This window comes from Corvus moneduloides, chromosome 4 (assembly GCF_009650955.1).
Source record: "Corvus moneduloides isolate bCorMon1 chromosome 4, bCorMon1.pri, whole genome shotgun sequence".
Lineage (NCBI taxonomy): Eukaryota > Metazoa > Chordata > Aves > Passeriformes > Corvidae > Corvus > Corvus moneduloides.
In genome coordinates, this window is record NC_045479.1 from 19,204,327 (window position 1) to 19,217,248 (window position 12,922).

Here is a 12,922-nt window from a genome sequence, read left to right on the forward strand (position 1 = left end):
TCCAGCTGTGGTTTTGAAGAAGCAGAAAACTTGAATGGCCATTGGCAGCAGCAGCTAATGAGAAGCAGAGCAGAGGGCAGCCCATTGTGAGATGGATGGATGGATGGATGGATGAATGAATGGATGGATGGATGGATGGATGGATGGATGGATGGATGGATGGATAGATGGATACATGGGGCTGTCTCCAGTGAGCTCCCATAAAACTGTGGCTGGGATGGACACCTGTGGGCTTCCAGCTGTCAGAAAGGTTCATGCCACTTGTGAAAGCTGAGCACAGGAAGGACAAAATCCTAAAGAGGAGCCACTCTTGGGCACCATCAAAAAAAAGCCATTCTTCCTTACTGCTGCCTTCATCCTCACTTCAATTCATCACTCTGGCAGTCTTAGCATGGGAGGCTATTGTAGTGCAAGACTTGGCATTAATTCTCCTCTAAGCTCCCATTCTTGTTCCTGTTTCCAGTGTCTACCTGACAACACTTAGCTTCGCTAAGCAGCACAACTGCTCTATAAATCTCAGGTACAGTTCTGTTGTCGGCAAGTGGGACCAAATGGCAGCCTGCCTGCAGAGGACTCCAACTTCTCCTGCCTTTGGTGGATTAAAATCAGTGGGAGGTAATTATTGTTATTTTTAGCAGAAAGCTAAAGTACAGGAACCATAAACTGGCTGGAGAAGTCTGAAATGTGGAAAATCTGAAATTGTACAAAGGCTTGTTTCCAGTCCTCAGTTATTATCATAAAGCAGCAAAATCTGATTCTCTATCACTAAAGTTTTCTTACTGAGTCATCTGCCACACTTCTGCTGGCACCTCTGAACACACGTGCCCTTGATCCAGGGTTTGTATCTCTGATTCAAACAGGAACAAAGGAATGCAATTATTTAAAATTTGAATTTGTTTGGATTGAATGTGAATTTTTGAGTAATTTTGGACAGATTGCCTTTTAAAAGAAGCAACATAGAAGCAATTAAAAAAAAAAAATACACCACCCCACCCCCCCCCCCCTTTTAAATTCAGTTTTCTGCACTGAGGTGGTTGTCTGTCTTCCATCCCACTCCCCCAGTCACCCTGTGAATTTACTCTAGTATTTGTAGCACCACTTTGAGAACAAGTTCCTTATGATTTTGCTTTGTGGAAAACTACATGCCAGCTTTAAAGCTTCTACAGTAAGTTTTTATTTATGAGTCATTTGTACCAAAACCAGACACTTTTGGAACTGAATGCTGCCCAGTTAGGACATTTAAGGAAAACAAAAATGAAAATGTAATATTAAATCTTTTTAAAGCTCCTTACAATGATCTGACGGCAGGAAAGCCCCTGCCTCATATGACATCTAGAATTTCGTATTTTGTCATATATTCACCTAACTATATTGAAACAACCAGACATGGTAATTTCTATTTAGGCAGCATGTCTGCACTTTTGCAACAACTTAGGCATTGTTATGCTTGCTATTTTAAAACGGGTGATACCAAGGAAATTTTTGGAGCAGTCACCCTTTGGCTACACATGCACATGTGCTGGTGTAGGACAAAGGTTTGCTCAGCTGGAGCTCATACTTTCTGCTCTACCCTTACCTGCTGGGGACCTCAAGGAACTTTTATCATGCTGGTGCAGGTTTCTCTCTCTCTTTCTCTCTTGCCATGATGCATATATGACCAGAGCAAGTGATGGAAAGAATGAAAAGTTCCTACCTGCAACACACAAAGTTCCACTTTCTCCTTGAGACTTTCTCTCCCATGTGGCAAATCATCTTCTATGTAGATGAGAACAGGAATGAACACAATAATGTGGAGAACTTTGTCAATCAGAAACGCCTTTCAGTGTGCAGTCCAATCCATCCTTTTGCAAGTACAAGCCTTGTTTTACTGCAAGGATGCTGGGGAAGTTAATAAGCAGATGTTGCAGATCTTAGACTGATGGTGTTAATAAAGACCAGAAAGACTCACAGCTTTTAAAATAGGGAAAAATCACATAACATGAATCACACAACACTTCCATCTCTGGCAGTGTACAAGGCCAGGTTGGATGGGGCTCTCAGCAACCTGGTCTAGTGAAAGGTATCCCTGCCCATGGCAGGGGCAGTGGAACTAGGTGATCTTAAAGGTTCCTTGCAATCCAAACCATGCCATGATTCTATGACTCAATGATATTTCCTATTTGCATGTTTTAAATATGAGACAAAGTATGGGCTCTCTTGATCATTCAGATCCTCTTTGGTAATAAAATGTTTCTGGATTACTCGTGAATTAATCTAAAAAGCTATATATGTAGAACAAATATGAATCTCTCTACTCCTAGTTTTGAATTTAAGACAGGATTGGGATGAAAAAGAAAGCCAAAACAACTCACAGTATAGCATAAAGAGAATAAAATGCATCATATCTTCATTAAAACAATATTAGCAGATTTACACAAGTATTTCTGACTGACCATAAAGATTTGTAATATTCTAAAGGGAATGTGACAAAAAGAATTGTTTTAAGGTTTCATACCAATCAATTAAAACTCCTTCCAAGTAGCTTTAAGTCTTTCAAAACCAGAATACTGGTTAAAAAGCATTTTTTCCAGAGCTTTCCATTAAATCTTTCCATCAAATCTTTGAAACTCACTGAACACAAAATAGCTGCACAAACATAGATGAACATCTTTGCAGTTGTGGAATTCAAGCTACTGCCCCCGTAGTGGTCAGACAAATGATGCAGAGTCATGCTGACTGTTGTTTTGGTAGATCTCTTGTTTGTTTGTTTGTGTGCTTTGTTATAAGGGAAACACTAACTTTTCGTATCTCCATGGTTCCACGTAACCAATTAGAGAAAACTTGCTACCATATGGAGCATATGTCACCACTTCTGTGTTTAATTATTTGCTACTATCTTTTTCCCTCATCAGGAATCCAAGTTACTAACCATGTCAGATGGAAAAATATGAGTTTACCGATGGCTGCAACTGAGTTTTGCCTCTGAGGAAATGCAGTTCTAACCCGTTGCCTCAAGTGCCTGCCTATATATTTGAAGATGGCCAAGATACACAATTTATACCATTCAGACACTCTCCAGACATTTGAAGTGGAATAGAATTTTCTTTAATCCTAAATTTCCCCATTTTTCCACTTCACCAGCCAAAAAAATGTGTTTAGAGGATGCATTGTAGGTGCCTGTGGTAACTGGGTATATTTATCAGGGCATCAGTTGTTGCACCTTTTTACTGCTCTGTCAGAAAAATATTTCCTTTTATTACAATTGGAGTTTTCAGTTTTCTGTCGAGAAACCCCTCCACTATTCAGACAGCCTTTCGGGGTGTACTACTAGTGCCAGAAAATAAAGTTTTACCAGACCTCTTCCCAACATCTAGTTTATATGCATCACTGCCTATTTTTTATTAGGTGTTATTTGGTATCTTTTCCACACTATCCCTCCTCACACAAGAAGAATGAGTCAACTCTTTTCTCTCAGTCTGTGCTGCATATACGTATTACAATTTTAAGCCAAAACTGGCCTTTGACACCATTATGCATTTTTTCCCCCTAAACATGCAAGCTGTAAATTTTCAGTTTTAAAGCCACCTGTGCAACAGTATAATCTGAGATTCCTCTGCAAGTGCAGTGCCATTCGTGTTATAATTTTGCAGTTATGCTCTGTATTCCCATAGGGAACCTCCCATTTCATGATCATTCCCGGGTGGTGGTGGTGCAGGGGCAGCCATTACTTCCACAATTCCTGTACGTGGTGTACTGATGCTTTTAAGATGAGGGGAGCTCAGCAGAAAATGTTGTAGCAGAAATGGACAGGGAAATCCCTGCTTTGGGCTGTGGCACAGCTCCTGTGTTCCTCTCACTCCTGCTGCTGTGGTGCCAGGCTGGGACCTACCAGGGGCACTGTCCTCACCCTGCACAAGGGGAAAAATGGGGCTTACAAAGATTTTACTGAACGTTGTAAAGTTGTGGTGGGGCTGGACCTCACTGGGAGGAGAGAGACAACTGAGAAGGCCAATCACCAGTCTTGAAATTCATTAAGAAAACCCTCAGGTCTGATTTTCTAGCTTGGCTTCCTCCACACTACAGACATGCTTGGTGATCCCTGCAATGTGCAATGACTTGGTGTTCTCTGGACTGGAATGTGAATTACAAAGTCAACTTGACTTCAAACCTGCCTGGCCACTATGGAATTCCCGTGATTTGGACTTTTGGTCCAACTCGGCTCCAGTGTCTGGACCCTGCCTGCTCTCCTCCATGGTCTGTGGGACTGTGCCAGTGCTGACCAGCTCTGCTCCTGCCTTGCCACCAGCCCCAGTTCCTGTCCTGCCCTCCCTTCAGGGAAAGGGAACCTGCCCTTGCTGCTCCCTGGCAAAGGCTTTCCCTCTGATCTAAATGCGACATCACGGAAACTTTTAAAAATTACTATTTCTTTAAAAATACAGAAAAAACCCTGAATTTTTTCCCCTAACTTTTTCAAGAAAGAATTTTGAATCAGAAGTTTCAGAAATGAACCATCTCAAGCAGGGCACCTGGTCTGGAATATTTCATTCCAATAGTTGGAAACATGGCAGGTCTAAAAATCTGCTCTAATTGGGTCTGAAATTTTTATAAATACTTTTCTGGAATTTTGCAGGAAATGGATGCAGGGGATGAGGAGAAGCATAGAAAGAGGGCACTAGGCAAGTCAGTGAGGCATCAAGGAGGAGCTGGAGGAAGCAAAAGGAGCAGGTCAGTCCTTCCTCTCCAGGAGCTCCAGTCCCTCCTGTGAAAGAAAAATGAACTGAAAATTTACTCAAGCTGCTGAAACCAGCTCAGGTTCACCTCCACAGTGTAAGAGCTGGCAGGAATTTCAAGAGGCATCTTGACCAGTTGCACTCAGAGCAGACATACTTTTGGGAAGTATGGATGAATGCTCTGGTTTAGGGAGCTAAATACTATTCCTGCTATTAATGCCATGCAGAAAGGGTTTAGAAGGAATGAAAACATGACAGCCTGTAAGACAAAACACTAGGGGTAGTAGAAGTGAAAGAGACTCTTAGGTCAGACCCCTGAACTTCAGCCTTTGTTTAATCTCAGTGACTCATTTACCTGTGGGGAAAGGAAAGAAAGCTGAGAAAGCTTCTACATACAATACACAAAAATCATAGAAAAACACAGAGAAATAGTAGCACTGGTGTTTCTTATATTTGCAGTCAACTATAAATTCAGTTTGTAAGTATGTCATCTTGGGAGTAAAATGGAGCTGACAGCGGTTAAAGCAGCTGTAACCTTCCCCTCCCCACACAGTAAAGAACCGAGAACTGGAGATGTCCCTCCTTGAAAAGCAAACATTTTCAAAAATACTTACTTTACTGTGTCCTGTTCAGCAAATTTTTTTGTGATATTTTTTGTTGTTGTTTTGATTTTTTCCCCCCATTTCTTCCTTCCTTCTTTCACATGCAGCACAGACCATTTACAAAGAGAATTACAGGTGGCTTCTTGATAATAATGATCCAGGAGAAGAGGAAAGGGACAGCAGCCCTAGGATGTTTTCTATTTACAAATCCTAACCAAGAGGCTTCTGTTCCCTCTCATGCAACTTTACAAAGCTGTGTTGTCTTGAAAACAACAACCAAACCACAAAATTATTCTGCTACTACTTTCCCAACATTACCATGAAATAATTCAGATATTGAACACCCTAATGCTTTGGGTCTTCATTTTTTTTATACTTGTGTTTTGCTAAAGAACAATTTTTGTAAGGCTGACCTAACTGTGATTTCTTCTGGGACTCTTGAATGGAAGTGCTAGGGAGAAGAAAAGCTTTTATGTGGCTTTGCCTGCCCCATTTCTTCTTTCCTGAGCTAGAACCATCTGATCTTGGCTTGTGCCTACAGGCAAATAGACCAAAGCTGTAACTGCAGTGTGATGGGTGTCAGTGATTTTACAGATGGTTTCATTACAATGTACTGCCTTCTTCCCAAATCTTGAGTAAAAAACCATTATAAACCAAAGAAAAAAACACTTCAGAGCAAGGTGAGGAGAAGCCAGAAAATGGTTTGTGATGGCAGGAATTACAGAGAATAGTAATGTGTATTGCCATCGCTTCCTGACTTAATGAACTTCAACTGAGTATTGTTAAAGGCTCTTGGGACAGCAGCAAGAGATTTTCTGATCTCTAAAAACACCAAAGAAGCTTACTGGGGGTGGTTTCCATCAAATTACCAGCTGCTATAGTTAAAAACCAAACCTGCCATAATCTACTTTGTTAATTCTTTGTTTTTAAAGAAAAAGAGTAGTCCTTGTAGACAAAAACCTCATGTAGGTCACTAAGGCAAAAAATACTGTGTAAATGCTGTCATAAAACCAAACAAAGCAGAATCATTCTGCCATGAATAGCACGTGGTTACCATTTGTTTACAATTTAGTCCAGCTATCAAAACAGGCTAAACATTTTGCTAAACTGTTCACAGTCATTTTACAAAGAGCACAGATTAGGGGAGGTATATGTAGGGTTTGCTCTTCTGATGTCAGCAGTGCTGCTGAAGCTCTGCTCCCTGAGCCTGGCCATCAGGCAAGGTACACAGGCTAATTGTATGTGCTGCTCACTGCGCTGTCCACCGAGGAGCTGATCCCACTGCAGCCACCCTAACACCTTAAAAGAAAAGAAAGAAGTGCAATGAATTAATTCCCTCTCTGTTTCATTTCATTCTTTATGAAAGAAAGGATTTAGAAAGAGAAGTGAGGTCCGGGCTTGACAACACATCATTTTCTTAGTACACAAATGACTTAAGACCAGCAAATGTAATTTGTCTGGAGGATAAACAGGGAAGTGTTTTGCATGAAAGAACTGTTGGAAGTGAAGTGCAGAAGGGGAATGTCAGGTTGCCTGTGGAGGCTGAAGGGAGGCCTGCTTCAAAGCCAAGTTTCAAATATCATCTGTTTTCACTATAACACTATGTAACAAAACAAGCCTCAGTAAAATTTTCATGTAAGTGGGGAGAATTTAATTGTTTTGCCTTTTTTCACTGTCATTTCTTCTCTGATTCAGAAGGATGTTTGAAGGAATTTTGTTTGCTTGGATCTTGAACATAAATAAAGAATGTGCACTGCTTAGGAACAGATGAAGTGTTACAAATTGGAACTGAAAATATCAACATGTTGGGAAGTTAGGAGTATACATGTGAGAATGTGCATGTGTGGATGCTTTTTTTGTGACGTGAAAGAGCTCACGTAATAAAAACTTTCAAAATCTAAGGATAAATGTTTCATCTTCCCCAACAATAAAGACTCTCTCCATAATGAAGTTAAACATCAATGAATGTTTTTTTCTCTCCAGTTCACTGTGTTTTGGTATGTAAGCTAGAGAAAAAAGATAAGCAAAACTATTAAGTGAAGACTGGCACTAAAGTGAATTTGCTATGCAAACCTAAAATCAGAAAAGCTGTCCATCCTCTAGCTAAGCTGGGGTGTGTGTGTTATTGGAGAAAGGACATGAAATGCCCTCTATGCACTGTGTGACAACTGCTGATCATAAGCTCCTCTTGTGTGACAGGGCACTCCTCTTGACAGGTGATTCCTGTGTGATGAGTCTCCCACAACAAGGATATGTACTGGAAAATGGCCAAAGTATGGCATCCAAAATTGCATGGCTGCTAGCTCAGCTGATTGTGTGACATTACTTGTGGCTCTAGCTTGACTGTGTGCTCAGAGTGTGAATGAAATGGTAGGTGAGCTGCCCAACAGAGACATACTAAAAGCTAACACACACACACACACAAACCATAACCTCTTTTCAAAGAGGAAGCCCTTTCAGGGGAAGGTGGGGCTCACGGCTCATGAAGTCAAGTTTTTGGGTCAGCAGAGCCCTGTTGTGTGTCATCTGGCAAACCCTGCTCCTGACAGCATGTCCATTACTTATCATACTGTCCTAGCAAAGGCATCTGACAAAAGAATCCGGTGTCAAATACTCGGGCAAGATTGAGCAATTCAGCCCCCGGGAGAGGTGAGATTAGCAACACAGGGAGCAGCAGCCAGCCGGGGCCTGACGATGGGTAGCTGTGTTTGGTGCTGCTGGTGGCTGAGGCTCATTGCAATGCCAGGACATCCTGTGGAGAGTAACAGCATGTAATGGAGCGAAGGGATGGGTGCCCAGGTGGGACAGGTCCTGGAAAAAACAGCTAGTGCAGGGTGTGCTGATATGTATGACAATATAGACACAGTAACTGAAATGGAAAAAACCATCCCTAACAGCAGAAAGACAAGTTCAGTTATGCAACACATTCTGTTTATACGGCAAAAGGAAAGTTTGTACTCCCACCTGATTTCCTGAGGATTGCCTTACACAACACCAGCACAGCATGGTCCACTTGTGAGCACAATATAAATAATTCCCAAAGAGAACTGTCCTATTGTTCCTGTCCTCTCTGCCAAGGCTTCAGTCACCACAAAAGCATGGCATCTCTCTTGATCCAAGCTGGTCACATTTTGAAATGTTTTCCGGTAACTGTATACTTAGAGCAAGAAGTTCAGGGAAATGAACAGAATTTGATTTTCTAGGGAGCTCGAGCATGTGCTTGACTAGCTTTGGTTTCTAAGATGTAAGTTCCTGTGGGTATTTCCTGCAGCAGGGCTACAGACCACACAGCCTTATGCTCATAAAAAGTTACAGGAGACCCTGGAAAAAGGAAGCCCTGTTTACTGCACCTCAGGTTCTGACTGCTGGTCAGACCAGTTGCCACTGGTTATAACCTCACTGGCAATGAATCAGTGTTGTGGTGTTCTGCTGATCGACACACAGCTTGAATAAAGAAAATACAGCTGAGCACCCTATAGCTGAGTTATGGCTGTAACCAGAGAGGGTTAAAGGCTTCTGTTGAGAGGGCCTAACATTAGGGGAAAAGCATGAATGGGTACTGGGTAACACCTCTTTGGGGCATGGACCACTTGGGGTTTAAGAAGGCTTCAGCTGGGGATGCTTCAGCTCAAATGCTGTTACACCATCTCTCCTTTTTAGTTGGTTATTTATTTTTATCAAATCCATAAGAACCTTGCTCTCTGGGATGCCTTCCTCTCCTCCCTACTCAAATGTGACTGAAACTAGCCAACAGGTTCTGAAAGTTGAGGGAAACTAAGGACAGACACGTGTATAGAGTGATGGTTTTTCCATGGTAAATCAGGCTAAAACACTTCTCACAATTAAAATATGCAGAAAGCATCACAAAGTTAACCTTTAAAATGCAAGGGCTCAAAGGAGAGCTTGGTTTCAAATATGGTAATAGGCCAGCTCAACAATGAAGAGCAAGGATGCCAGGAGGCTGAAAGAACAGTAACAAAGCCTCACATTTACAACAGAAGAGGAGGCAAATACAAAAGCCAAGTAAGAGGCAAGGAGAAGTTACAGTAGCAAAAATACTACTAATAAACTCCCACTCATGATATTTGAACTGAATTCAGCTGTTTTGAAATTATGTTCTTGACATACGCTTTTGTGCAGGCAGGCAAGCTTTTGACATCAGTTCCCTAAACCACAACAAACCCATGATAAAGCATTATGAACTGTTTTTCACCTAATCCATTTTTACAAAAATACTGGCTGTCCCCTGAGGGAAAAACAAATGATGAAACAGCTGAGAAAAGACAACTTATTTTCTCTGTTCATTTCCTTTCCTACTTATGATCTACTTTAAAAGTAGGTGAACTGGATCCAGAAGACCAAAGGATCATCTCAGCACACAGAAGTGTTATTTTTCAGAGAGTTGTTGGGTAGTAGTAAAGAGAAATCAATACCGCAAGATGTTCATCGTGAACAGTTTGGCTCTCACTGGGGAAGGATTCCCCATGACCTGGAAAAGCAGTGAAGACTGTGCTATAGGAAATCACACCAGGATTATGCAATCTGCTGGGAGCATGGAGTGAACTGAACCCTAGAGATCATTTGTTCGAAAGGAAAAAGGATAATCACAGTTCTTAGGAGAGCTGTTACTTAAAACGGGCCTTGGAAGTTTATTTCCACTGTCCAACTCTTCACAGCAGGTTGGCTCACGTGTACTCAACTTCTCACCACTCCAAGAGTGGTGAGAAAAGGATAAGGTTTATCAAACAGTTGATGGTAATTACCTATAAAAAGAACTGCTCACACAAATGTAAAAAATTACTCTCAGATCTCTTTGTTCTGCCCTGTATTTTCGGCACTCGGATACATGCTCCTTCCAGTAAAAGACTGGCCTAGCATTCACTTTACTACAGCTTCTGATTCTACAGACAAGGGCAGAGGGCCATAATGAAGCCCAGGAAGAACATATAAGAGCTTGAGAGGAGAAGAGTGAATTATCGAAATAAGAGAATACTATTATTTACTGTTTCATTCCTTCAGGAAGAGGGCACCAGTTTTGAAGTCTGAAGCAAAAAAAACGAACTGTCTGCAAAGTAATTTTTATTCAGAATTTTCCTTTCCACCCATTAACCTGAAAATGGGAAATATACTGAATGAGAAAAGAATCCATTAGTTTAAGGTCAAGACACAGCCCTAACTTATTTTTTTTTTAAAAAAGAAGCAAATAAAATGGAGTGCTTTGTGCTACATCTGTCCTCGCCCAATGACGTGCATCTTAATTTATGGCCATTCAGACTTGTTTCTTCAGAATGTGACACATCCTATGCTAAACATCTTTCTGTCACTCATTTTTTTGTATGGCATGAGGAATATTATTTCAATTTTCTGCTTCGTTACCCTCATAATGAACAAGCCCATGGAACTCCCTTAAACCAGTATTGTATTAGCAAAGTTAGTGAGTCAAACACAAAGCAGGAATATCCACAGCTTCCCAAATTAACGAAAATATTTTTGGAAGAACTAACAAACTTGTAATTTAGTACCGAACATCAATCTCTGCTTGCGGCTGGAGTAAAGTCTTGGTGGCAGGAAAAGGGACTGTGGGAACACTGTGGTGCTCCTCACATCTTCCCTTAAGGCACTCAGTACTGACTTCTAGCAGAGACAGAACTGCACAATTAATGAAGCCACGGGACCCAATTAATGTGGCACTTCCTGTTTTGCTTGCAAAGGGCCCTGAATGGAGACACCACCACAAGAAGCATCAGGAGAGTAACACTTTGGACACCAGTGCAGGCATTTCAGACAACAGGATGCCAAATTTTCTGAAGAATAAAAAAATACATGTCCCGTTCTGCAGACAAATTCATTGTAAGACTGTTACCTCGGATCAGCTTTTCAGAGGGAAAATGGGATCTCCGGGAAGATTAAGCCCATGATGAACTTAAGTTTCTTGCTACGTAACACTACGGAAACCAAAACTGACCTGATCACACACAGCTCAAAGTGCTGATCTTAGTGATATTCTCTTTTTCCAAGTACAGGCTATAGTTTGTTATACTTTTTTTTTTTCACAGAATGTCAAACTATACACTTACTCACTGGTGTAAATAACACACACTGGAAAGAAAAACAAGAGAGAGGAAGAGACTCAGCTTGGAAAAAGAACCATCAATTTTCTTTTCAAATGTAGCTGAACACAAGACTTGAGAGGGAACACATTAATGATTACAAGTGCTAAACCAGGACTTCACTATGAAGTTATTATCATGTCCAGATGTTGTTTTTGCTTTTGACAGTTTTTTGCGGTTTCGCTTACAAAAATACAGGTATGCATCTAGTCTAAGGGCATCTACAGGCATTTAAAATGCCTGTAATACCGTTAAGAAACTGACCTTTATGCATTCTGCAGTCCCATTCACCTGCAAAATGAGGAATACGGTGATGGGATTAAAAAAGTTTGTTTAAACAAAGAATATAATAGTTTACTAGTAGTACATAATTAGTATTAACAGATGCATTCAGTAGTTATTCCAGCAACACTCTGCAGTAGTTTTCATGCCTGCAAGTTGTAATACTGCCCCAGATGATGAGTTTAAATCCATGCAAAATTTGGATATATTAGATGCGTATTACTGACACTTCTTAATGTGTACTGTATCTTCTGAAAGTCCTTCACTGTTGGAAGCTTTTAAAAATAAAAGTCTCTTAAATATGGACATTCTCCCTTGAAAGTATTACATATATCTAATTACTGTGCTGCCAAGCTGAAATACTCCATCTTCTCTTCCAAAACAGATGGCAAATAACGAGCACCTTGGAATAGTCTCTGCTTATAGTATTTAGCTTGCGGTTAAGGACTTTCCAGCTGTCTGGGTTAGCACCACATCTCTAGAAAACTGCTGCAGATCAAGGAGCACCAGCACAGCTGACATAATTCAGTCTCAAACCAACCATCCTACACTTAATAGCTCCTTGTGTCAGCATGTGTCCTAAGCTGAAACATCTCAGATTGAATTTGGCTACAACTTAAAAGTAAAGGGATGTGTTTAGGAACAGAAGAGCCTACAGTGGTCAGAGGTTCCAAAGGTAGCGGAAGCACTATGGCTGCTGAGACACTGAATGTAAAAAGGGATGGTTTTATCTTTTTGTCCACCTAGTTCCTCACAATTCAGACATTTGGATTTTTTCTGGGCACCACTCAGCTGAGAGAGGAGACACAGTGGCAAGATTTTCTTAATATTTCTGCCACGCTACCAAGGCTGCACTATTCCAAAGTAAACTCCTAGCCTGAAAAAAAACTACAAGTCTTTAAGCAGTTAAATTCACAACTCCTATTAATGAAACTGTGACATATATAATTACTTATGTGACATATATAATTACTGATTAATTATCTTTTATTTTAACAAGTATCTGTAGGCCAGAGGCTTTCTTCTTCATTCCACATAAAAGTGTATCTGCAGTGGTGTAAAAGACAATTGATTTTAGGGGTTTTCTCAGTTCAAAATAATTTTACGCAAATAGTTTCTACAGAATGATAAACAAATGAAGCTATATCTTCTTAAATGTCTTTTTGGTAACTTTGTTTATTTCTTTAGAAAAATAATTCTCAATTCAACTCTTTAAATC